The sequence below is a fragment of the Arachis ipaensis genome, chromosome B3, assembly GCF_059453495.1.
Source record: "Arachis ipaensis isolate K30076 ecotype BB chromosome B3, ASM5945349v1, whole genome shotgun sequence".
Lineage (NCBI taxonomy): Eukaryota > Viridiplantae > Streptophyta > Magnoliopsida > Fabales > Fabaceae > Arachis > Arachis ipaensis.
Window position 1 is genome coordinate 43,551,946 of NC_142438.1, and position 27,529 is coordinate 43,579,474.

A 27,529-nucleotide genomic window follows, 5' to 3' on the forward strand; every position below is an offset into this window, starting at 1 on the left:
CTGTCACACGCCCAACAATCGTGAGTTTGAAGCTCGTCGCAGCCATCCCTTCCCAGATCCTACTCAGAATACCACAGACAAGGTTTAGACGTTCCGGATCTCAGGAATGGCCGCCAATAATTCTAGCTTATACCAGGAAGACTCTGATCTGAATCATGAGGCTAAGAGATATGCATTCAATCTAAGGTAGAACGGAGGTGGTTGTCAGGCACGCGTTCATAGGTGAGAATGATGATGAGTGTCACGGATCATCACATTCATAAGGTTGAAGTGCGAATGAATATCTTAGAATAGAAGCAAGCGTGATAGAATGGAAAACAGTAGTAATTGCATTAATTCATGAAGAACAGCAGAGCTCCTCACCCCCAACAATGGGGTTTAGAGACTCATGCTGTAGAAAATACAATATGAAACGTGTAGAATGTCATGAGGTACAAGATGAATCACTAAAAGTAGTTTTTATAGTAAACTGGTGACCTAGGGTTACAGAAAATGAGTAAGCTAGGGTGTTTAGTGTAAAAATCCACTTCCGGGGCCCACTTGGTGTGTGCTTGGGCTGAGCATTGAAGCTTTCATGTATAGAGACTTTTCTTGGAGTTAAACGCCAGCTTTTGTGCCAATTTGGGCGTTTAACTCTAGCTTTTGTGCCAGTTCTGGAGTTAAAGGCCAAAATTCTTGAGCTGACTTGGAACGCCTGTTTGGGCCATCAAATCTCGAGAAAAGTATGAACTATTATATATTGCTAGAAAGCCCAGGATGTCTACTTTCCAATGCAATTGAGAGCGCACCAATTGGGCTTCTGCAGCTCTAGAAAATCTACTTCGAGTGCAGGGAGGTCAGAATCCAACAGCATCTACAGTCCTTTTTCAGCCTCTGAATTAGATTTTTGCTCAGGTCCCTCAATTTCAGCCAGAAAATACCTGAAATCACAGAAAAATACACAAACTCATAGTAAAGTCCAGAAAAGTGATTTTTATTTAAAAACTAATAAAAATATAATAAAAACTAACTAAAATATACTAAAAACATACAAAAAATAATGCCAAAAAGCGTATAAATTATCCGTTCATCAGCTACCAAGTTTCTAAAACCTGTATCAGTAAATTGAGTGCCATTATCTGTGGTGATGGAGTAATGGATTCCAAATCTTGTAATAATGTTCCTGTATAAAAATTTCCGACTTCTTTGTGCGGTGGAATTGGCTAGGGGCTCTGCCTCAATCCATTTTGTGAAATAGTCTACCCCTATAATGAGGAACTTGACTTGTCCTGATCCTTGGGGAAAAGGTTCGAGGAGGTCTAGTCCCCATTTTGCGAATGGCCAGGGTGACGTTACGCTGATGAGCTCTTCTGGTGGAGCGATGTGGAAATTAGCATGCTTCTGACATGGTGGGCATGTCTTGACGAATTATGCCACTTCTTTGTGTAAGGTTGGCCAGAAAAATCCAGCTTGGAGTACCTTCTTGGAAAGAGCTCGTGCCCCCAAGTGGTTGCCACATATGCCACTGTGTACTTCTTCCAGGACTTCCCTTGTGTTAGAAGTCGGTACGCACTTTAGGGGAGGTGTTGAGATCCCTCTCCTATATAAGATGTCGCCCACTATAGTATAGTACTGTGATTCTTGTATTAACCTCTTTGCCTCTTTCTTATTTGTGGGGAGTGTTTTTGTCTGAAGGTATTTGATAATGGGGGTCATCCACCCTTGATCCTGATCAGATATGGTTAGGACTTTTTCTTCTTCTGAAATTGATGGGCTTTGTAGTGTTTCCTGGATGAGGCTTCTATTATTGCCCCCTGGTTTGGTGCTGGCTATTTTTGAGAGTGCGTCAGCTCGAGCATTCTGTTCCTAGGGTATATGTCGGACCTCATATTCCCCAAGTTATCTGAGCTGTTCTTTGGTTTTGTCCAGGTACTTCTTCGTAGTGGGATTTTTAGCTTGGTAATTCCCTTCTATTTGTGAGGTAACTATTTGAGAATCACTGAAGATGGCGAGCTTTTGAACTCCTACCTACTTAGCCAGCCTCAAACCAGCCAGTAGTGCTTCGTATTCGGCTTGATTATTTGAAGAAGGGAATTCGAACTTTAGTGAGAGTTCGATTTGGGTTCCCTGATCGCTTTCTATTATCACACCTACCCCACTCCCGGTTTTGTTTGAGGATTTGTTCACGTATAGATTCCATTTTGTGGGAGTTCCCAGGGTATCAGTGTACTCAGCGATAAAGTCGGCTAGATACTGTGAGTTGATTGCTGTCCGAGCTTCATATTGCAAATCGAACCTTGATAGTGTGTGCTTGAAAATATGGGCGAAGTCGTCGGGAAGTGAGTATGAGAACGTAGGCGAACTTCTCTATTTTTTGATAGTTTAGCTCGGCTCTTTGTAGGGCTTTGCTGATGAAGTATATGGGTTGTTGCCCGCTTTCGTCATCTCTAACCTATGCTGAATCTATTGCCCGGTTTCCTACTGCCAGGCATAGTACGAGTGCTTCTCCCTCCCGTGGCCGGGTAAGAATGGGTGGTTGCCCCAAGAAATTTTTGAAATCTTGGAAGGCTTTCTCGCACTCTTTAGTCCATTCAAACCTCTTTCCCTTCCTTAATGTGACGTAAAAGGGGAGGGATCTTATAACCGAACCGGCTAAGAACCGGGACAGAGCTGTCAATCTTCCGTTGAGCTGTTGTACTTCTTTGATGCAGGTTAAACTTTTCATGTTGAGTATAGCCTGACATTTATCTGGGTACGCCTCAATTCCTCTTTGTGTGAGCATGAAGCCAAGAAATTTGCCAGCTTCTACCGCGAATGTACATTTTGTAGGATTAAGTCGCATACCATGCTTTCTGATGGTGTCGAACACTTTTGCGAGGTCGGGCAAAAAGGATTCTTCAGTTTGTGTTTTTACCAGCATATCGTCGACGTAGACCTCCATCAATTTTCTGATGTGTTCTACGAATACTTTGTTCATTAATCTTTGGTAGGTAGCTCCTGCATTCTTGAGTCCGAACGGCATGACGATATAGCAGTAATTTTCTTTGGGAGTTAGGAACGAGGTCTTTTCTTGGTCGGGTGGATACATCAGGATTTGATTGTATCCTGAATAAGCATCCATGAAGGAGAGGTACTTATATCCCGAAGATGCATCCACTAGAGCGTCTATATTTGGTAGTGGGTAGGGGTCTTTTGGCAGGATTTATTGAGGTCGGTGTAGTCAATGCACATCCGCCACTTTCCATTCGACTTTTTCAACAAGACAATGTTGGCTAGCCATAGTGGGTATTTGACTTTCCTTATGAACCCTGCTTCCAGTAAGGCTTGCACTTGCTCTTCCACATCTTGGGACTTTTTCGGTCCGAGCTTCCTACGTTTCTGCTGTATTGGCCGAGATCCTGGGTATACCACCAGTTTGTGGCACATTAGTTTGGGATCTATGCCTGGCATGTCTGCAGCCTTCCATGCGAAAAGATCAGTGTTATCCTTTAGGAACTGTATCAGAGACTCTTTCAGGTCTCTTTTCAAGGTTTCCCCTAAATTTGTCGTTTTATCATGGGCATCACCGATTTGGACCTCTTCAGTCTTGCCCTCAGGTTGTGGGCGGAATTCCTCGCGAGCTCAAACTCCCCCTCGGAATTCCTTTGAGGTCGCCTTTGAGATTCAGACTTTCATTGTAACAGCGTCGCACAGTTTTTTGGTCCCCTTTTATCGTGGCAATCCCTTCTGGAGTTGGAAACTTCATGCACAGATGTGGAGTTGAAACTACTGCGGCGAGCTGGTTCAATGTTGTCCGACCTGTTAGGGCATTGTAGGCTGAGCTCACGTTGACTATTATGTAGTCTATATTGAGTGTCCTTGACCGGGTTCCCTTTCCGAAAGTTGTGTGCAGAGAGATATATCCAAGCGGTTGGATTGGAGTGTCTCCCAGCCCGAATAAGCTATTCGGATATTCTCTGAGCTCTTTTTCTTGTAAGCTGAGTTTATCGAAGGCGGATTTGAACAAGATATCCACAGAGCTTCCTTGGTCTACTAGTGTCCTGTGAAGATGAGCGTTGGCCAATATGATGGTAATGACCATGGGATCATCATGTCCTGGGATAACACTTATTGCATCTTCGTTAGTAAAGGTAATTGTGGGGAGATCGGTTGACCTTTCTCCTTCCCCGACATGATATACTACTTTAAAGTGTCTTTTGCGAGATGATTTAGAGATCCCTCCTCCTGCGAATCCTCCATTTATCATATATACATGTCTCTCAGGGGTACGGGGTGGCCGTTCAACCCGTCCGACCTCTTGGTCTCGTCTTCTCTTCCTCGGCTCATCGGTCTTGTTGGCTAAGAACCTGTCTAGTCTTCCTTCCCGAGCTAGCTTTTCTATGACGTCCTTTAGGTCGTAGCATTCGTTGGTGGAGTGTCCGTAGATTCGATGATATTCACAATACTATGTTCGACTTCCCCCTCCTTTTTTGCTTTTGATTGGGCGATGTGGTGGGATCTTCTCGGTGTTGCATATTTCTCGGTAAACATCCACAAAAGATACCCGAAGAGGGGTGTAATTATGGTATTTTTTAGGCTTCTCACTGGATTGATATTCTTTTTTCTTTGAATCTTTATCCTTATCCCGAGAGGGGTATGAGAATCCAGATTTCGAGGTTTCTCCTAATCGGGAGTTCTCCTCTATGTTGATGTACTTTCTGTTGGAAGAATTTGTATGTCGAGACACGCTTTGTTGAATCTTTCCATGTAGTTGCGAAGGCTTTCTCGATCTCCTTGCTTGATCCCTAACAGGCTCGGGGCATGTTTGGCTTTGTCCTTCTGGATGGAGAATCAGGCCAGAAATTTTTTAGCAAGGTCATCAAAACTTGTGAAAGATCTTGGAGGCAAACTATCGAACCACTTTATTGCTGTCTTTGTCAGGGTGGTTAGGAAAGCTTTGCATCGAATGGTGTCTGAGGCGTCAGTGAAATACATTCTGCTCCTGAAGTTTCTGAGATGATGGCTTGGATCCGAGGTGCCGTCGTATGAAGTCATGTCGGGGGCTTTAAAATCTTTTGGCACTTTGGCTTTCATGATCTCTTTGGTGAAGGGATCTTGGTCTTTGTGGGAGTTATCTTCGTCGTTGGGACGAGCAGTTCTGGTCTTGAGGTCGGCTTCTAGTTTTGTGAGCTTATCTTTTAGTTCTTGGCGACGCCTAGTTTCTCTTCGGAGGTCTCTTTCAGCCTCTCGCTGATGTTCAGCCTCCTGTTTGAGCTGTTTAAGGCGATCTTGTTGCTCTCTGATGGTTTCCAAGATTTCAGTGTTTGTGTTGAAGGGTTGTTTATCCCCCTTGTTTTGAGGTGTGTCTTTGGAGGTGGCGTCCGTATTTTTGTTTGGCGTTCTGTCCACCAAGCCAGAGTTGTGGTCATTGTCATGGTCGTCCGCTATGGTGATGGGATGACTTCCAGGTCTCCGACAACGGCGCCAATGTTCCGGGGGTTACCTGAAACTGTAGGTCGATCTCGGTCGAGATCTGCGGTGTTGGCCTGAACTGACGTATCCAACTTGTTGTACTTGGTGGTGCTGCTGATCCTTGATCACCGGAGGGGGGTGGTACCTACAAGAGACTCCGATGCTTAAGTTAGCATGGGCTTTAAGCAGGTTTTTTAGTAGAATCAGAGTATAAGTTATACCTGGGTGCTCCAGTGTATTCATAGTAGTGTAGATAGACCTTTCTAGATAAGATAAGTTAGTTACCTTATCTTTATCTTTAAATGAGGTCATCTTATCTTCAGGGGAACCGCCCTTATCCTTCTAGGCTTTAACTGCCTTTAGATTGGGTTGTGTCCCTTCATTTGGGCCTATTCGGGCCTCTAACGTCGATTTGGCCAAACTCTTTTATGGAAGAGGTCGAGGATCCTGATCTGAAGAGGTCGGTTGCTTTGTCTTTGATCTCCCTAGGTCGGATAGCTCAACCCAGGGTATGAACAATTATGATGCTTGGTATTGATAGTTTAATAAGTGATGAACATGATGGTTGAGAATGGGTGCTAGTGTGATATAATTGATATTTGAGTTTGAGAATTATATGATATCAGTAGTGGATTGTGACACTAATGGTAAAATCTGATGTGGGATAGAGTTGAGGTGGTTTTGGTTTGGTTTCGGTTGTGAAATTAGAAAATTGAGAACCTTGTGAAATTTTGGTAAAAACGGATTTTTGGTGAACTTTGATGGATCATAACTTGAGCCTTAGTTTTCAAAATTTGTTGAAATTTACTTTAAATTAAAGTTCATTGAAAAATCTTTAAATGGATATAAAGTTTATGAAAAATAGATTTTTGTAGAAGGAGTTATGATCATTCAAAGTTCGGTGTCAAAATCTAAATTCTGCAATGTTACAGAATTTTATGATTTCTGGTTTGCGTGCGCACGCAGACCCCATGGATTTTTGAACCTGTGTGCACGCACAGCCTTGTGCGTACGCACACACAGGGATATGGCTACGGTTGGGAGTGCTAGCACGCTCTGTGCACACACACAACCAACGAAGTTTTGCAAGCTGTGCGCACGCACACGCTGGAAAGTGCAATCTGTTGAGGGTGTTTGCACGCATTGTGCGAGCGAACAGAATTGGAAAATTTTACACTTGTGCGTATGCACACATCTTGAAAATCCTCCTGGGCGTGTGCACGTATACCCTGTGCGTACGCACACTGCCCTATTTTACAACAAAAATATTGTTTTTAACTGTTTCACCTTCCCGGTAAGCTTGTAAACTTCTGTGACACCTATCTAAGGCTTTTTGGCTAGTTTTTGGATGTTAAAACATACAGAAGGTCTTGGGTGGAATTATTTAGGTATTTCCGGTAAAAGTTAGAGAACGGAGGCTTAGGTTTCTGGTGTACTGAGGACGATTGTGGTTGATTGAGAAGGCGGCGTATGGTATTGGTGATTATTGACAATGAAATGTGAAAGTGGTGAACTAATGAGTTCTGAATGAATTGAGAAAGTGGTGAACTAATGAGTTCAGAATGAAATGATTTTAAAAACCACTGAATTACTATTTTATGCTGAGAATTATGAGACGCTATGCGCCTGGCAGGGACGGTGGTTAATTCCGCCTGTTGAGGTCGCAGTGGCGGCATAAGGATGGTGGTTAATCCCGCTTACGTTGATATGTGAGGTCTGTGGCAAGAGTATCCTGCTCACATCCCTTCGGAACACTAGAGTGTGCAGGCACAAAATCTTACACGATGTTCCGAGCACCATATCTCGAGGGTTCCCATTATGATTCCGAAGGGCGACATCTCCATGGAGATGTGTCGGGTTGGCCGTTGAACCGACAATGTGATATCACAGCTAATAGGACAGGCATTCATCATGTGCATCTTTTATCTGTTTGTTTGCTTTGCCGACTTGAAATTGCTTGCCTAATTGTATAACATGCCTAATTGCCTAATTGAATTACTTGACATATATGCCTACACTTGTGTTTTACTTGCATTGTATTAATTGTGTATTCTACTGGGATTGAAGAGGTTCAGAAGGAGGTGGTGATGGGATCACATGGAGGATAGGTTGGTAAAGGCTGTGGGACAGCGGAGAACTATTAGACTAGTAAATCCTTTAAGTTAGATTACCCCTTTATTATGTTATGGTTTTGAGTTATGGTTTAATGTTTTAGTTATGCTTTAAGATGAATCTTGTGATGGATATGAAGTTCTAGGATTGTCTCTGGCGTCCCGGAGTCTTATATCTTACATCACTGGGAACTGTTACTATACTAATAACCTCCAGTTCTCATACCATATTCTGTTGTTATTTTTCAGATGCAGGTCGCAACCCACCTCGGTGAATTGCTTTGATGGTAATAGAGTGGAGGATCCTGGATATGTTTTGGAGTCTTTTTGATTACTTTTTTTATATCTCTCACTTTTGTATTTATTTTTGCCTAAAGGCTTACTTTGAAAGAGAAACTTGTATAAGCTGTTTTAACTTTCAAGATTCTGTATTGTCTATATATAACAAGCCTACTTAAACTCTACGAGCCGTGGCTAGATCCTTATACTACTATACTCTTATATTTTGTTATATTATATCTGTATCTTATGCATTAAGTTTGTAGCTTCGTGTGTACGTTTTGTGCTTTTCGAACTCTATTTTTGAGCTGTATCCTTCATCGGGATTCTAGAATATATTACTTCTTTCTAAATAATATGTATAAGCTTTAGAACTGTCGTAACCTTTGATTAACCTTTGCTTTACGATGCGAGGTAAGGCTTAGGATAATTGGGGTGTTACAAAGGTCACCGCAGAACCGTCGTCACACGACTGAAAAACCTGTCCGAGGAGAACATCGTCATCGCGCGCCTGACCTAGCACGAGGAGAATCGTCGCGTCAGAGACAGAAGCGTTGCCATCTTCGCTGGATTAGAGGAGAATCATCTTCGTCGCGGTCTAACAAGATCATTTTACATCGTCGTCGTGAGTCTCTTCGCCATTGGCCGCTCTTCCTTCCGGAAAGTTTACCTATGTCATTCTTATATTTACAACTCTATATTTACCATAGTTCTAAAAATCGAACCGGACTGACTAGTTTAACCAGGTTAACTGAGACCAATCACTAGGACAGTTTGGTTACTGGTTAGCCTAAAAAACCGCCTAACAAAAAACCGATCAAACCAACGATTAACCGATGGCTAATTTTTTTAGAGGTCTTCCGGTTTGGTGAATCCCTCGAAAATGGGGACGTTTTGACTTTTATAAAAAAAGGCCTAAAATGACTACCCGAAAGCTATGCAGTCCTCCCAGGCCCCACTCATCTCCTCTCCTCTCTGAAAATTGAAAGGACAAAGAAAAATCCCTAGCCCCCCCCAGCCTGGTACACCGCAGGCCCCACAACCCCGCAGCACCGCAACGTTGTCATCACCGAGCGCGCTCTCTCTCTCTGTGTTCGTCAGCGTTAAAGATTCTGTCATCATCGTTGTCGATCTCTCTCTTCTCCTTGCCATCGCCGTCGACCTCTCTCTTCTCCTTGCCGTCACCATCGAGCTCTCTCTGCCCCCGTCAAGATCTCTGTCCCTTCCTCCGATCAACATTAAACACTGCTTCTTGAATTTGTTTTTGCTTATCTGTTGTTAATAATACTGATTGAGTTGCTGGGTTAGTTCACTAATTCTGAGTTGCTGAGATTTTGTTAATTTTTTATTATTCTGAGTTGCTGAGATTGCCATAATAACATGATTTCTGGTTTTCTAATGTCTCTCTGTTCCTTCCTCTGGTCAGCATTCAGCATTAAGCACTGTTACTTGAATTTGGTTTTGACTTTTTGCTTGTTTTGTACTGTTCATTATTGTTAGGTCACTCATTCTGAATTGCTGAGATTTTGTTAACTTTTTATTATTCTTGATTTATAGAGACTCAATTTTCCATCATTTTTATCTGAATTACTTTCTTTTTCTTTTATCGAGGAAAATTATGGATACATATTTGGTTGAAAATGAAATTTTGAAGGATAAAATTGAAGTTAAAAAGGTGGCAGGGGATGAAATTACTATTTCGAAAGCTGTAAATAAATACTATGGAAATGAAGTTAAGTTATTAGAGGCAGATGAAAACACATATGCATCTCAATCACTGCAATATTACTTTCAGATTTCTTTGAACATACCTTCTGAGTATTTTATCCAAAGAATCAAACAATACAAGAAGATAGATGAAAAGAAGAAAAAGGATGTATATATTTTTTACTATTATGAGAGTGATCTTTTAAATTTTTAATTTGAAAGTTGGGATCAACTCAGAGAGTACGTTAGAGATTTTCTCAAAAGATTATCATATTTGTATTGTACAATGAATAGGAGTCATGGAGGATTGGATAAAAAACAAAATTTATTAATACATAATGGAAGGGAATATCTTATGGGAATTGAGCAAGAAAGAGAAGAAGTTTGGCAAATAGTAGAAAAAAGAACTAGTAGTACGGCTAAAACTAATAGCAGGGCAAAACCTAGAGGGAATCCTTTTGTTGAAGATATATTTTTTTCACAGCTATCATCAACACTATTTCTGACTGAAGAGGGAGCATATCCACAGTACCGAGTGGAACTCGATTTATCATGTTTAAGTTTTTTATTGGTTTATTAATTTTATTTATATATTTATTATAATATTGCTGTTATAATTGTTTCAGGATTACTATCAATATTAATGTCCTCCCGGTCTCAAGATGGAATATGATTTTTAACCATCCATATTTATTAAATGATAAGAAGAAGTTATATTATATATTTATGTCTAATAAATATTTTAATGAAAAATCAAGAAAGTAAGGTCATAGAGAATTATGGGAATATACCTCCCATATTCATGAATTGTTTGAACATAGAGATAATATACTTGGAGAATTAGAAAGAGAATATGGCAGATGGAAAGATGAGAGATGTTTTAGCCAATCACAATTTTGGTGACTCTGATCCATTTGAATTCCTAAGATTTCTTAGGAATTGTATTGCCCATGCTAATATTAGTGTAAGTTGTTTTGTTTGTAGATATTTCTTTTATAAGTTTTTGAATTTACTTTTGATGTATAATTATATTATCAATTTGTTTATAGATAACCTGAAAAGAAAGTAAAAATTTTAACATACTACTTTAAATGAACTAATTTATATATATATTTCAATCAGGTTGGACAAGATAGAATTGGACAGTTTGAACAAGGTGTGAAAGGACATATACTTGCTAAGTAGATGAATGAAAAATTTTACGATATTGTTCCAGGTTTTTTGTGTATATTTTATGAATATTTGTGTAATATGAATATTTTTATATTTGATGTAGAGAGGTTGTAATTTTTAGAACAGAATTCTATGATCAATTACTTAATACTATCTAATGTAACTATGTCTAATGTTATGTGCCTTAATTTTAGAATAGAATTCTATGATCAATTACTTAATATTGTCTTGTTTCTCTCTCAATGCTAATAGCTCCAAGAATCTGAATGGAGTGTCTTTCTAGATTAATATACTGCTTGCTAACAAAGGATAATAATAATCATATATGATACTGCTATACTGCTGTAGATAGGCCCTATCCCATGGCATTTATTGTATCATGTATACATGTCTTTTGAGCACAAAATACGTTACAGTTCTGAGTATATAGTTAAATCATTTCTAAAATAAGGAATTTCAATTTATAAAATAAATTATAACTTATTTATATTTATATTTTTAAAAATATAGGTCGTTACAGTTAGTCGACGACCCAAACAATTAGATATAAAGATATCACCAGTCTAGACTATTAGAAAATGAAAAATTTTAGGGAATTTGCTACAATATAAGTCAATTCAACCTAATTCTTTTATATTTCTAATTTTAAAGTTCAAAAATTAAAGTAGTGGAAAATTGTTTTCTTTTTTATGACAAATATCCTGTTTTTTAATTAGTTAGTTATCCTCTTAATTGGTTCCCTAACTTAATTGTTAAAAAAATTTAATTATTGAGGATTTATATGATGAAATAATATTTTATCTATTTATTATTTGAACAACTATTTTATACCATTAATGTCTTGTTAATTGTATTTTATTTAAAATAATTAATTTATATTTGAAAATACAAAAGAGATATGTATAATCATTTAATTATTAAATAAATTTATACACAATAAAAATCGAAAAAGAGATAAAATCTTAGCTAAAATTCTTAAGAATTATAGGGACTTGAGACAAGGCATAGTTACCCAAATAAACAAATAAATAAAACTCCTACAATTGCACAAATTCAGACAGCATAAAATTTTTGCTTAAGTTACAAAGTTCACTTGGAGTCGAGTCCTTGCACAGACGACTATCTACAGTTACACATGCAAAATGCATTATAATGCATATAATTAGAATTTAGTTCAGTAGTCAGCAGTAACTAGAGACTCAATTAATAGTAATTAGGTAAGTCTGTAAGAAGTATGGATCAGTTTCTAAATATGTTTTGTCTTTGTGCAACAATGGAAAGAAGCCTGTAGACCCCTTGAGTCCAAATATCATATTCCCCTTGATTTCTACACTCAATCTCTACAAATCTCCTTGCATCTGTCTTCAACCCAAAGTATTTCCGCTTTTCGCCATCATCAAGCAGATGTCTCCCTGGCCATGCTAGTAAGTCTACAAATATCCAGCACAGCATCTGCAAATTCTAGATTACAAAGAATTTAGTATCTGTTTATGATTAGGATTATCCCCATATATAAGGAAAACAATGTTGTGACTTGTGAAGCCAAAGGTAGCTTACTCTTTTTCTTTTTGGTAATGGTTCCTGCAACATGTCTGCTCTTCATTTTCAGCATCACTTGAAAATTTTACAAACAATGATGAACTGATACAGATAAAGAATCCCATCATCTGGTGTGAATTCTTGAAAGGAAAAAAATTACTGGCCTATTCGATGTACGTAAACAGAAACTATTTCCGGTGAAGATCACCTGCAGTTTTCATCATTATTCATTACTATGTCAAGTTATTTTGCCGACAAAATAAAATTGATTTAATACTAGCAGCAACATTTGTGATTTATGTTCTGTTACGTTTGCGGGTTCGTTTGAGTAATTCACTTCCCTTTAGCAAGTAGCTCTAGGCTGTAGACGCCTAGAAAATTTTATCCATTAAGAATCTCCCCACTATCACTTGTGTTGGTATTGTTGCTGTTATTGTTATTGGTATTTGTAGTATCTTTGTCACAAATTTCAATCCCTCCCCTGCCTTTCTCTGATGGTGCCACTGTAGCAATGTTCCATACCTCTTTCAATGCTCTTGCCTTCAGGGTAGCTGCTCCTCTTAGAGCTACAAACATTAATAATTAAGGTTAGGGTCATCATTACTATCTCTTAGTATCACACTATCCATGCCAACATGAACACAAGACACATTTTATCCTATGAGGGACTAATTCACAATGCAATTATACTCTTGTTGATTCTTGATATCATAATGCAGCGGTAAGAGTAGTAATATCATAATGAGAGCTGACATTGACAGCTGAGTTAACCACAGAAGCTAGGTGATCTCTCTCAGTCCCTATTGCCTCAGCAGCCTCGACGCACTGCACGGCCACCAATGTGGCTGTAGAGGCCACAACCATGCCAGTCTTGGCCATCCTCTCATCCTTGCTTGGTGCAGATGAAGCAGCCGTTGCAGCCGCAATGGCTGCCACAGCAGAAGCCACTGCAGCCATTGAAATGGTAGCATGCAGTTGAGCATTATGAGTTCTTGTTTCTTGTTTCTTCTTCTCCCTCCTGTCTCCCTGACCATGCTGGTAAGTCTGTGCAAATATCTAGCACAACATCTACGAATTCAAGATTAGAAAGAATTTAGTATATGTTTATGATCAGGATTATCCCTATATATAAGGAAAACAATGTTGAGATTTGAGAAGCCAAAGATAGCTTACTCTTTTTCTTTTTGGTAATGGTTCCCGCAACATGTTTGTGCTTCATTTTCAGCATCACCTGAAATTTTTACAAACCATGATGAACTAATACAGATAAAGAATTCCATCATCTGATGTGAATTCTTGAAAGGAAAAAAAATTACCTGCCTATACATATAGTAAATTATTGTCTCTTGAAAATTTTACAATGACCAAACAGAAAAAAGAAAGTAAAGACACAATAAAATTCATTTTCATCTATTGGTTTTTGCCAAGACTAAAGATCTAAGATGAACATAGTGATAATTAAAATATAGGAAATAAAAAGACAATTAGTAGAAAGAGAAAAAATCTTAGTGAAAAAAACTTCTTTTTTAAAATTTACTTGTGATTTCGTGTATGTATCTTCAGTGATGTAGTAGAATTCCTGCACATTCGAGGGTTAATTTCCTCATACTTCCTGAACATTGAGAAGTGAAAAATCATTAATTAATTAATTAATCAATTAATTAGAATTATAAAGTTTGATAAGATATATCATCAAGAAAGGCGTTGAATGAATGCCTACGATGCAATGACCATGGAAAAACACCGATAAACTAAAACACCAAGCATGGAAAACCAGACCGGTCATCAAACCGCTCTAATCACTAGTTTACTGATTCACTTATCCAATCGGTCCAACTGTAGTTTCACCGAAAAATCCGTTTTAGAATAAAATAATAAATAAATTATGTGCTGGACAGTGATAATTCATAGCTAACTTAATATGTTTTGTGATGCTGCATTATTTAGAGCCTTTGTTCTAAATTATAGATACAACTTTTGACAAGATAGTCGTTTTCAAATATATGGATTAGTTTCAATTGCTTCAACATATAGGCACCTGTGACATGGTGGTTAGATTCTAGGGCTACTATTCATGTTTGCAATTATCGCAACCAATTCAAAACATATGCAGAAGTGAACAATAGAGAAGTCTTGTTGGGCAATGACAACTCAGCCAAAGTTTGTGGTCAAGAAACTGTGGAATTAAATTTTACATCTGAAAAGAAATTAAGTTTAATAAATGTACTTCATGTTCTGATAAAGTGATCTTGCTTAAGAATTATGTATTCATAGGGAAAGGATATTGTACTGAAGACATGTTTAAACTTAGTATTAATAAAGTGAATGTTTCTTTGCATGTTGTTGATTCTTGTGATTTATGGCTGAAGAGCGGATATTTTATACGCTTTTTGTCATCACTTTCATATAGTTTTTAGTAGTTTTTATTTAGTTTTTATTAAGTTTTTATAGGTTTCAGTGTTAAATTCACATTTTTGGATTCTACTATAAATTTTTGTATTTTTGGACAATTTCAGGTATTTTCTGGTTGAAATTGAGGAGCTGGAGCAGAAGTCTGATTCTGAAATAGAGAAAGCACTACAGATGCTGTCTGGATCTGACCTACCTGCATTCAGAAGATCTTTTCTGGAGCTACAGAAGTCCAAATGGAGGGCTCTCAACGACTACGGAAAGCTGACTTCCAGAAATTTCCAGCAATATATAATAGTCAATACTTTGCTTCGGATTAGAAGGCCCAAAACTGGCGTCCAACGCCAGCTTCCTACCCCCTTCCAAGTGTCCAGTGCCCAAAGAGCAGAGACCGGTGTCCAAACGCCCAGAGAGGACCCCCTAGTTGGCGTTCAACGCCCAAGGAGTCTCCTAGCACATGAATCTCATCAAAGCTCAGCCCAAATACTCACCAAGTGGACCCCAGAAGTGGATTTTAGCACTAAATAGACTATTTTACCCTTACTAGTCATATGTTTAGTATTTAAAGTGTATTTTACATAATCACGCAGATTATTCAGCATTTTTTTGTTTATTCCACTGTATTTTCTTATCAATATGAGTTTCTAAATCTCCTAGCTTGAGGGGAGGAACCCTACTGAGTCCTATGAATTAATAAAAGTATTACTGTTTTTCTCTTTTCTGTGTTTGATTAATTCTAAGATGTATATTCGTTCTTCATCAATATGAATGCGTTGAACTAGCATAAGGTTATCACATTCTACATGGATTCAGAGTGCGTCTTTCATCGGACAATGATGAACCACCAGCTTGAATATACGTCTCTCAGATGGCTAATCCACGATTTCCTTGGGGACTTCTCGAGACATCAGTTCAGCCGATATCCGGGGAGATTTGGGTCTCTGTGGTAGAGGCTAGAACCCAAGGTGCAGCATTCTCTGATCCGGAAGATCTGACCTTGTCTGTGGCATTTTGAGTAGGATCATGAAAGAGAATGAACTGTACGAGCTTCACCCTCAATCAGAATGGATCCGCACTAAACCTGGGGTTCAGATCTGGAGGAGTATTGGCAACAGCTCAAACCAGTGTCAATCACATACAGCCTGCCATTGAAGAAATCACTCACAAGCAAAGGAAACAGTACTGCCTGAATTAATTTAGAAAGACTAAGCAACTCCAATACTTTACCTCATTCTTATCTCTCTTTTCACAGTTTACACAACTTCTGAGTTCTAATTACTCTGTTTATCTATTCCCTTTTCTTTTATGCAATTAAAATTAACATACCAACATCTCCTACTCTTTCATCTGCCTGACTAAGACCTGCAGGATAACCATAGATTGCTTCAAGCCAACAATCCTCGTGGAATCGACCCTGACTCGCTCAGGTATTACTTGGATGACCCAGTGCACTTGCTGGTACACTAGTATGAAGGTGTGGGGATTCGTGCTACCAAGTTTTTGGCGTCATTTCCGGGATTGTTGAGTTTTGACAAACTGAAGGATTGTCTTGCTCTCTAGATCAGGTAATTTTTTTTTGTTAAGTCCTTGATTTTGATTTTCTTCTTCTCTATTTTTCGAAAAATTAAAAACAACCTCTTTTCAAAAATGTTTTTTTTTCTTTTCTTTGTTCTATTATGTTCTTGTTGAGTCTTTGATTTTTGCAAGAGTATAACTTTTTGTTTTTTATTTGAGTCTTTTATTTTTATTCTTTTCCTTTATTTCTCGAAAATTTCAAAAAGTTTTTCAAAAATATATTTTTATTTTCTTTGTTTAATTTTTGTTCTTAGTTTGATTCTTTTGTGTTTGTTCTTGTTGAGTTTCACATTTTTCATAGGTCTTTCTTTCTAAAAATTTTCAAAAATAGTTTCTTTGGTTAAATCTTGTTTCAATTCTTTAAATTTGGTGTTTTCTTGTGTTTTTCTTTGTGCTTTTCAAAAATTTCTTTTTAGTTTTCCAAAAATTTTAAGTTTAGTGTTCTTTTTATGTTCTTGTGTTCTTTGAGTCTTTAAATTTTGTTCTAAGTGTTCTTAGTTAGTATTCAAAGTGTTCTTGAGTCTTTTATGTGTCTTGATCTTAAAATTTTTAAGTTTGGTGTTCCTTTGTGTTTCCCTCCAAAATTTTCAAAAATTAGGGGGATTAGATCTAAAAATTTTAAGTTTTGGGTCTTTTGTGTGTTTTTCTCTTTCATCATTAAATTTAAAAATAAAAAAAATATCTTTTTACTATATTTTCGAAATTTTACAAAAAAAAATTCCAATTTTATTTTTAAAATTTTTTATCTTATCTTATCTTGATTTTAAAATTCAAAAATCAAATCTTTTCAAAATAAAAAATCATATCTTTTTCAAAATCTTATCTTATCTTATTTCAAATTTCAAATTTCAAATTTCAAATTTCAAAAATTTAAATTTCAAAATTCAATTTAAAAATCCAAAATTTAAATTTCAAAATTTAATTTTTAAAATTCAAATCTTTTTCAAAATTTAAAAATTCAAATTTCAAAATTTAAAATTCAAAATTTTTAAATTTCAAATTCTAATTTCAATTCTTATCTCCTATCCTATTTTATTTTCAAATCTTTTCATAATTAATTACATATCTTCTCTCTCTTCTTTTTCAAAAATTTCTAACTCACTCTTCTATCTCTCAATTTTCGAAAACTTCTCTTCTATCTCTCTTTCTTCTTTTTTGAATTTTATTTCTTTTAAATTAATTAATTTTAATTTCAAATTAAATAAATAAATAAAATAAAATTAATTCTTATTCATCTCTTCTACTTCTATTTCTTCTTCTATCCTTATTTCTTCTTCCTCTTCTTCTACCTTTCTCCATCATGAACCCAAGTGGGAACGAAGAATTCAGAAGAACTCTGGAATCTTATGTAAGTCCCAATGCTGACTTCTTTGGAAGAAGCATCAGCATACCTCAAATTAGAGCTAGTAGCTTTGAATTAAACCCTCAACTTATTACTCTGGTGTAGCAGAACTGCCTGTATTCTGGGCTTTCTCAAGAAGAACCTACAGAATTTCTTATAGATTTCTTAAGGATTGTTGACACAGTACACAATGAGGGAGTAGACCAAGAGGTCTACAGGTTATTGCTCTTTCCTTTTTCTTTAAAGGATCAAGCAAAAAAGGTTGTTGGATAACCAGCCTAACACTAGTTTAAAAACTTGGAAACAGTTAGTGGACAAGTTTTTAAATCATTACTTTCCCACAAGAAAGATGACCCAGCTGAGGCTAGACATCCAAGGCTTCAAACAAGGAGACAGTGAATCTCTTTATGATACCTGGGAGAGGTATAAGAGGATGCTAAGAAAATGTCCCACTGAAATATTTTCAAAATGGGTACTGATAAACCCCAATTTTGTGGTTTATCTTGTGCTTAATTTGGGGAGATTTTATCACCTTTTTTTCACATTTATTCAATGAAATAGCATGGTTTTGCAATTCTCCCTTGATTTGTGCTTAAATGTGAAAACATATTTTTTAGGCATTAAAATAGCTAAATTCAATTCACCTTAATTCCATTCGATGCCTTGATGTATTTGTTGAGTGATTTCAGGTTCATAGGGCAAGTATTGGATGGAAGAAGTGAGGAGAAAAACATGCAAAGTGGGAGAACTCATGAAGAAATGAAGGAACCGTAAAGCTGTCAAGCCTGACCTCTTCGCACTCAATCAACCATAACTTGAGCTACAGAGGTCCAAATGAGGCGGTTCCAGTTGCATTCGAAAGCTAACATCCGGGGCTTTAAAATGATATAAAATTTGTTATATGTTGCTTCATGTTAAGGGGCACGCACGCGCCATGTACGCGTGCGCGCCGATTGAGCACGTGGTCCACTAAAGTGAAATCGCCCCCAGCGATTCTGAAGCACTTTGGGCCCAGCCCAACTCATTTCTATGGCTATTTCATGCAGAATTCAAGCTTGGGCAAAGGGGGGAGCAATTGTTTGAAGTGTTAGCATCATGTAGCTTAGTTTCTAGAGAGAGAAGCTCCCTCTTCTCTCTAGAATTAGGATTAGAATTTCTTAGATCTAGGTTTAATTCATGCTTTGATTTACTTTTCCTTTACAATTTCTTGTTCCTCTACTCTTTCTCTCTCTAATTTAGCATTTTATTCTTGTAATCCTTTACTTTCATGTTCATGCACTTTTGTTTCTTCTATTTTAATTTCAATGCAATTTATGTTTTCATGTTCCTTTATTGTTCATTTGTTTTGTTGTTGTTTAATTTCTTGCAATTGAGTAGTGTAGATTTACTTCCCTTGCACTTTTTACTATGCTTTCCTTTTATGCCTTCCAAGTGTTTGAATAATTAGTGACGCTTGAGTTATCTAATTCCTTTGTTGATTGATAATTAGAAGTTGCTAATTGATTTGGATACCACTAAAGCTAGTCTTTCCCTTGGGAGTTGGCTAGGACTTGTGGAATCAAATTAATTCATCCACTTGACTTTCTTCCATGGTTAGAGGTTAACTAAGTGGTAGCAATGGCTAATTGTGGTCACAATTGAGAAGGATAACTAGGATAGGACTTCTAATTTTCATTCCTTGTCAAGAGCTTTCTAGTTGTTAGTTTATTTTTATTGCCATTTACCTTCCATGTCTCTTATCAAAAAACCCCAAAACATGCTCCATAACCAATAACAAGGCACTTTATTGTAATTCCTAGGGAGAACGACCCGAGGTTCCAATACTTCGGTTTATAAATTTAGGGGTTTGTACTAGTGACAAACAAACTTTTGTATGAAAGGACTATTGTTTGGTTTAGAAACTATACTTTACAACGAGAATTCATTAGTGGAATTCTAGACCATACGAAAGTCCTCTCATTAAAACAGTTAGACATCTTCTACTATGGGCTTTCAAACATGGCTGGAATGTCTTTGAACCACTCTACTGGTGGTTCCATACATATGAGAAAGACCATAGGAGAGGCTCAAGAGCTTATTGAGATAGTTGCCACTAATCAGCATCTATACTGATCTCCTGAGGCCTTTATAAAAAGAGAGGTTAAGGCATTAGCTGCTGAACCTAACCCTCCAGAGTAGGATGGCCCATTGACTCAGCAACTGCACGCCCTTGGCCAGCAAATGCTGGAACTGCAAGAGGCTCTGCGAGAAACTCATGCTTCTAACAGAAATATAGAAGCCCAGTTGAGTCAAACAAAGCAGCAGTTATCTAAGCAGATAACAGATGAATGCCAGGCTATCTAACTGAGGAGTGGGAAAACCTTAAGCACCCAACCTCAGTATAATAAAAATGAAAAGCCCATTGAGGATACCCAGGTCTCTGCACAAAATGACTCTGGGCGTTTAAACGCCCAAAGAGACATTCCTCTTGGCATTGAACGCCAGGAAAGGGCAGAGACTAGGCGTTCAAACGCCCAGAGAGGTATCCCTCCTGGCATTGAACACCAGAAAAGGGCAGAAACTGGGCGTTGAAACACCTAGGGGGCAGCAGCATAGGCGTTGAACACCCAAGCAAGGGAGGTCAGCCATTCACTGATAACAACCCTTCTAAGCAAGCTAGTAACCCCCATTCCAGCATACAAGGCATTCGGCCTTCATCAACCAAGGTTGATGATTATAAGGCTAAGATGCCATTTCCTCAGAAACTCTGTTAAGAGGAAAGGAATAAACAGTTTGCCTGCTTTGCGGACTATCTCAGAACATTAGAGATAAAGATCCCTTTTATAGAAGCTCTTGAACAGATACCTTCTTATGCAAAGTTCATGAAGGATATTCTAAGTCATAAGAAGGATTGGAGAGAGACAAAAATAGTCCTCCTCACTGAGGAATGCAGTGCAATCATTCAGAACAGCTTACCAGAGAAGCTTAAAGACCCTGGAAGCTTTATGATACCATGCACTCTAGGTGATGCTTGTACAAGGACAGCTCTATGTGACCTTGGAGCAAGCATCAACCTAATACCTACTTCACTAATAAAGAAGCTTAGTTTGACTCATGAAGTCAAACCAACCCACATGTGCCTTCAACTTGCTGATGGTTCTATTAAGATACTATCAGGAGTAGTTGAAGACATGATTGTTAGGGTTGGACCCTTTTTCTTTCCCATTGACTTTGTGGTATTGGACATAGAGGGGCACAAGAGTGCATCCCTTATCCTAGGAATACCTTTCCTAGTTATAGGACAGACCCCCATTGATGTTGAAAAAGGGGAAGTAACCCTAAGAGTCAATAAGGATAAGTTTGTACTGAATGCTGTCAAGGCTATGTAGCATCCAGACATTCCTAAGGAATGCATGAGCATTGACCTCATTGATTCCCTGATGGAAGAGGTCAACATGGCCAAAAGCTTCAAGGAAGGGCTAGATGATATCTTTGATGATACTCAGCCTGATTCAGAGGAACTTATGGAAACCTCTGAGGAAAAGGAAAAGCCTCCTAAGCTTGAGCTTAAGCCATTACCTTTCTCACTGAAATATATATTTCTGGGAGAGAGAGATACCTATCCTGTTATCATAAGCTTTACACTAGAGCCACAGTAAGAAGAAGCATTAATCCAAGTTCTTAAAACACATAGGACCGCCCTTGGGTGGACTATAAGTGACCTTAAGGGCATTAGCCCAGCCCGATGCATGCATAAAATCCTACTGGAGGATAATACCAAACCAGTGGTGCAACCACAGAAGCGATTGAGTCCAGCTATGAAGGAAGTAGTACAGAAGGAAGTCACTAAGCTCTATGAGGCTGGGATTATTTATCCCATTTCTGATAGCCCATCGGTGAGCCCTGTCCAGGTTGTTCCTAAGAAGGGAGGAATGACAGTGGTTCACAATGAAAAGAATGAGCTGATCCCAAAAAGGACAGTTACAGGGTGGCGTATGTGCATTGATTACAGAAGACTCAATGACGCCACCAGGAAAGATCACTTTTCTTTGCCCTTCATTGACCAAATGCAAGAAAGATTAGCAGGTCATGCTTTTTATTGTTTCCTAGATGGATATTCCGAGTACAATCAAATAGCAGTAGATCCACAGGATCAAGAGAAGACAGCATTCACATGTCCATCTAGCGTGTTTGCCTGTAGACGAATGCCATTTGGCCTGTGCAATGCGCCTGCCACCTTTCAGAGATACATGCTATCCATCTTCTCTGATATGGTAGAGAAATTCCTTGAAGTATTCATGGATGACTTCTCTGTATATGGAGACTCATTTGACTCCTGTCTTGATCATCTGACCCTGGTCCTGAAAAGATGCCAAGAAATAAATCTAGTTCTAAACTGGGAGAAATGCCATTTCATGGTAACTGAAGGCATTGTTCTTGGGCATCGGATTTCAAATAAGGGGATAGAGGTGGATCAAGTTAAGGTGAAAGTGATAGAACACTTGCCTCCACCTACTAGTGTTAAGGCAATCCGAAGTTTCCTAGGATATGCAGGATTTTATAGGCAGTTCATAAAAGATTTTTCTAAAATCGCCAAACCCCTGTGTAATCTCTTGGCCACTGATGTTCCATTCGTCTTTGACAAGAATACTTGCATGCCTTTGAAATTCTGAAGGCCAGGTTTGTCACTGCCCCTATCATCTCTGCACCCAACTGGGACTTGTCATTTGAGCTAATGTGTGATGCAAGTGATCATGCAATTGGCGCAGTCCTAGGTCAGAGACATGACAAGCTTCTGCATGTTATTTACTATGCTAGTCGCGTATTAAATGATGCACAGAAAAATGACACTATTACAGAAAAGGAGCTACTTGTAGTGGTGTATGCCATTGACAAGTTCAAATCCTACCTAGCAGGATCTAAGGTCATTATTTATACTGACCATGCTGCTCTAAAGTATCTACTCACTAAGCAGAATTCTAAACCTAGACTTATAAGATGGGTATTACTCCTGCAAGAGTTTGATATAGAAATTAGAGACAGAAAAGGGACAGAAAATCAAGTGGCTGATCACTTGTCCCGAATTGAGCCAGTAGCAGGGACTTCTTCTCCCTCCACTGACATATCCGAATCCTTTCCAGATGAGCAACTTTATACCATCCAGACAGTACCTTGGTTTGCAGACATTACAAACTACAAGGCTATACGGTTCATTCCCAAGGAGTTTACCAGGCAGCAAGCCCGGAAACTCATGCATGATGCAAAATATTACCTATGGGATGAGCCATATCTCTTTAAGAGATGCTCGAATGGAATAATCCGACACTGTGTGTCTGAAGAAGAGACAAAGAATTCTATGGCATTGCCATGGCTCTTCCTGTCATGAACCGATACGGAGTTCGCCATAAAGTAGCAACACCGTATCATCCCCAAACAAATGGGCAAGCTGAAGTCTCAAATAGAGAACTAAAGTGAATCCTAGAGAGGACAGTAAGTGCCTCTAGAAAGGATTGGGCTAGAAAGCTTGATCATGCTCTGTGGGTATACAAAATAGCTTTCAAAACCCCGATTGGAACTTCACCATATCAGTTAGTATATGGGAAGTCCTGTCATTTGCCAGTGGAACTAGAACACAAGGCCTATTGGGCTACTAGATTCCCCAACCTTGATGCTAAAGCAGCAGGGGGGAAATGGCTGCTCCAAATAAATGAGTTGGATGAATTCTGCTTAGATGCATTTAAGAATGCAAAGATCTATAAGGAAAAGGCAAGAAGGTGGCATGACAGGAAGATAGCTTCCAGAGTCTTTGAACCAGGACAAAAAGTTTTACTCTTCAACTCAAGGCTCAGATTATTCCCTGGAAAACTCAAATCCTGCTGGAAGGAACCGTATGTGATTACAAGAGTATCACCTTACGGACACGTAGAACTTCAAGAAAAAGATCCTGAAAACGGGTTCACTATCAATGGAAAGAGGGTCAAACACTACCTTGAAGGAGATATAGAGCCAGGAGGCTCAACACTGTTACTAAATTAAGTACAGTGAAGTCTAGCTAAAGACACTAAAGAAGCGCTTGTTAGGAGGCAACCCAACCTTACTCAACTATATTTATTTTCTTTCTTTTTGTTTTTCCTTTCAGTTGTCAAAGTCATGATCATGTGCTTCAGTCAAGAGACAGAATTTCACAGCAGTAAAAACAGAACACTCTGGATGGAGTGTCAAAGTTGAATGCCAGTGCGAAAACCCTCACTGGGCGTTCAACGCCCATCATGGGTAGCATTGCTAGCGTTGAATGCCAGCCAGGGAGCATCCCCTGGGTGTTCAAATGCTAGTGAAAGAGAGCAGAGAATTTGGAATTCCTAACCTCTCAGGACCAGTAGGTCCCACAGAAGCTCCACCTACCCCACCTTCTTCTACTCTACTTTGCTCGAAGACGAGCAAAACTCTTAAGTTTGGTGTTGCAAAAGCTTTTCTTTTCGACTTCTACCACTCCAGTATGGAAGTAGAGGATGGAGCAAACTAAGAAGCATGCACAAGAGCCTGTGCAGCCGCCTCAACAAAGACAAAGGAGTGACATTGAAGAGATCAAGCACTACATTGGATCCTCAAGGAGGAGCACTAGCCACCATCATTCAGGTGGATTCGTTCTCTTTACACCCCTTTCCTGTTATTTTTCTATTTTCTATCTGTTTATTTATCTGTTCTCTAGTTCTAGTTGCATGATCATTTGCATTGATGTCTTAAAGTTGTAAAATATTCCATATATCTCTCACATTGCTTAAATAAAAAAAATTTAAAAAGAATTGAGAGATGCATGAATTTCAAGTTTAAAATAAGATTAGCTTAATTATGTTGATGTGGTGTCATTTGCTTTTATTTTCTAAATGTATGAAATAAACAGTGCATGTTTGAATTTAAAATTTTAGAATGTTGGCTCCAGAGAGAATAAGGAAAAAGGAAAAATATTATTGATAATCTGAAAAATCTAAAAATTGATTCTTAAAGTAAGAAAAAGCAGCAAAAAGAAAAAGAAAAAGCATGTTGCAAAAGAAAAAAAAATTATATGCATGCGAAAAAAATGGCAAAAAGAAAAAAATTAAAAGTAGAAAAATCCATTACTGCCAAAAAATGCAGAAACAGGAGGGCAGATTGAAAAAGCCAGTAACCCTTTAAACCAAAAGGCAAGGGTAAAAGGACCCAAGGCTTTGAGCATTAATGGATAGAAAAAGCCAAAGGAATAAAATCCTGGCCTAAGCAGCTAAACCAAGTTGTCCCTAACCATGTGCTTGTGGCGTGAAGGTGTCAAGTGAAAAGCTTGAGACTGAGCGGTTAAATTCGTGATCCAAAGCAAAAAGAGTGTGCCTAAGAACTCTGGACACCTCTGATGGGTGGGTTGGAAACGAATTCCAACACCTAAACTCACCGGCAAGTGTACCGGGTAGCATAAAGTAGTAATAACTCACAAGAGTGAGGTTGATCCCACAGGGATTGAAGGATTGAGCAATTTTAGTTAGGTGGTTGATTTAGTCAAGCAAACAAGTGTTGATTTAAGTGGTTTGTGTTCAATAGAAACTAAATTGCATGAAATTTAAAGGGAAAGGGATAAATGACTGTAAATTAAAGAGCAAAGGAAGTAAAGAAGCTGAATCTTAAAGTGCAAGTAATGTAAATTGTAGAAACTTAGATTGCAAGAAATGTAAATGATTGAAGCTTAAAGTGCAAGAAATGTAAATTGCTTGAATTATAAAAGGATTTGGGAACTGGGATTGCAGAAATTAAATAAGAAAAAATAAATGACAATCAGCAGAGAAGTAGAAGAAGAATTGAGATGCAGCAGATCTAAACAAGAAAAGGAAAATTACTTGAGAAACCAAACAGAAAGTAAAATGCAGCTCAATTGCAATAGCTAAAGGAAAGTTGAAGATCTCAGGGGTGGAGGAGACTAGAAAACAAGTCTAAATCTCAAGTCCTTCCTTGATCCAACAAGAGAGTAATTGCAAGAGAAGTAGAAAACAATTTCAGAAGAAGTAGAAGATGAAAGCAGTAAAGAGAATTCAAATCCCAAATCAAAATTCCTTGAATTATGCAGACAACTAATCAGAAGGAGATCTCAAGGTGAGATTGAAACAGAATTTCTTCAATTCTCCACCCAAGATCCAAAACAAAGAGTAAAAAGTGCAGAGGCAAGAACAAGGAAGAAGAGAGATCAATTCTCCTTCCCAATTCTCCAAAAAATAAACTAAGAGATCCAAAATCAAAGTAAAGCTCTCAAAATTACAAGTGAAAATTCTAAAAGAAGGTAAAAGGTGCTTTCTAAATCAAACTAACTTCTATTTATACACTTCCTATTTTTTTATTTTAGAATTTGGAGTGGACTTTTTAATTTGGTGAAGAATTGAATTAAATTAGAATTTTGGTTGATTTTTGGGCCCATGGGTGATTGCTCCCAGTAGAGTGCTCGGTTGGTGCCAAGAGCATCACATTCTCCCTTGCCTTGGTCTTGCAATGTGCGTGATGGGTAGCATCAGGGTGATGCTCAGTTGGTGGCAAGAGCGCAGCATCCATGCTGCCTTGCCAAGCCTTGTGCGCGCACAATGCTTCCCTCTTGGCCGTGTCAAGTCTCGCTCCACAAGCCTTGTTCCGTGTCAATGTTGCTAGCAAACAAGGAAGGTAGCGCTCAGTCAATGCCAAGAGCGCAGCATCCTTCTCCTTTTTAATGAGGCTCTAGGTTCGACCCTTGGTAGAAGCATTTCAACACTAATTCCCTTGTGAGGACAACAAAGGCAGCGCATGCCTTGAGTGGGGCGTCCTTAACTTCGAACCTTGGGGAATGCATTTGGCAAATTTTTTACTTATTTTCCTTGATGAGTAGCACCCCTTCCTCCCCTTAGGTGCTTGGTTCGATCTTGGGGCTTTCATTGTCAAACATTACCCCTTGCAATCATTTTGGATGCAGCCCGATAAAGTGAGTGGCATTAACCGAGCATTGTGCTTTTCCTTTGCTTCCTTGGTTCATTTTTGTGCTTAGTTAAGTGGGAGAGCACAACATTGATGCTTTGCTTCCCTGGCCTTGAGTGGTGCTCTTATGGAGAGCGCTGAGCTCTTGGAGAGAGCGCTATGGTTTCTTTCCTTTGTTGCGCCACGCTTTCTCTTCCTTTAGCTATGCTTCCTAGGCCACACTTTCTTGTTTTCTTATTTTTTTCACCTACAAGTAATCAAAACAACCAATCAAAGTATCACCGAATTCACAAGGTTTAAAATTCATTTAAAAACCAATTAATTTTATCATAAACCTCATGATTTTGTTTCAATTAAAGAGTGGTTGATTGATTTAACCAAACCATGCAATTCCACTCCAAATTACTTATTTACAATGCAAGAAAGTGCATAAAACTTAATGAAACAAGTGAAAAATGCTTGAAAAGTTAGCATAAGATGACTTGTCATCACAGCACCAAACTTAAACCTTGCTTATCTCCAAGCAAGAAAAGAATTATGCTCAAAGGTTCTTTCAATTAGAATGGATTGAAGAATAACTTGTAATGTCCTGTGAGTGAAGTGATTAAGTGACAGTGGGGTGAACTCTAAATTATATGCTCATGCAAGGGCTTCAGTGTTTACTAGTCCCTACATCTTGGAAGTCTTAGGTCCTAGGACTTTCATCCAAATGATATCATGGAGATCTCTCTATAGGTAATCACCTTGAAGCAGCTTATAATTTCTGTGTTTTGGCCTTGACTCTAAGTGTCATGTCATCAAAGAGGATCTTTAGATAAGCTTTCAATCAATACTCCTTGGTTTTAGGGTATTAGGTGTTAAAGCACCCCTAAAGATTTACTTGCTCAAGCCTCTCTCTTTGACACAATTTGACCACAAGCATTTACTAGGATAACAACCCTTTGAGTTTTTGTTTTTTTTTTTTCTTCTTTTCTGCCTAGTAATTGATGCTCAGAGCCTTGGGCCATGTTCTTTCATTTTTGTGTTT

At 38.3% G+C, this 27,529-nt stretch overlaps 1 pseudogene; it reads right to left on the minus strand.

Annotated features, from left to right (window-relative positions):
- Positions 1-11,939: 11,939 nt before the first annotated feature.
- LOC148570449 (VAN3-binding protein-like) lies at positions 11,940-13,567 on the minus strand (annotated as a pseudogene).
- Between the last annotated feature and the right edge of the window lie 13,962 nt (positions 13,568-27,529).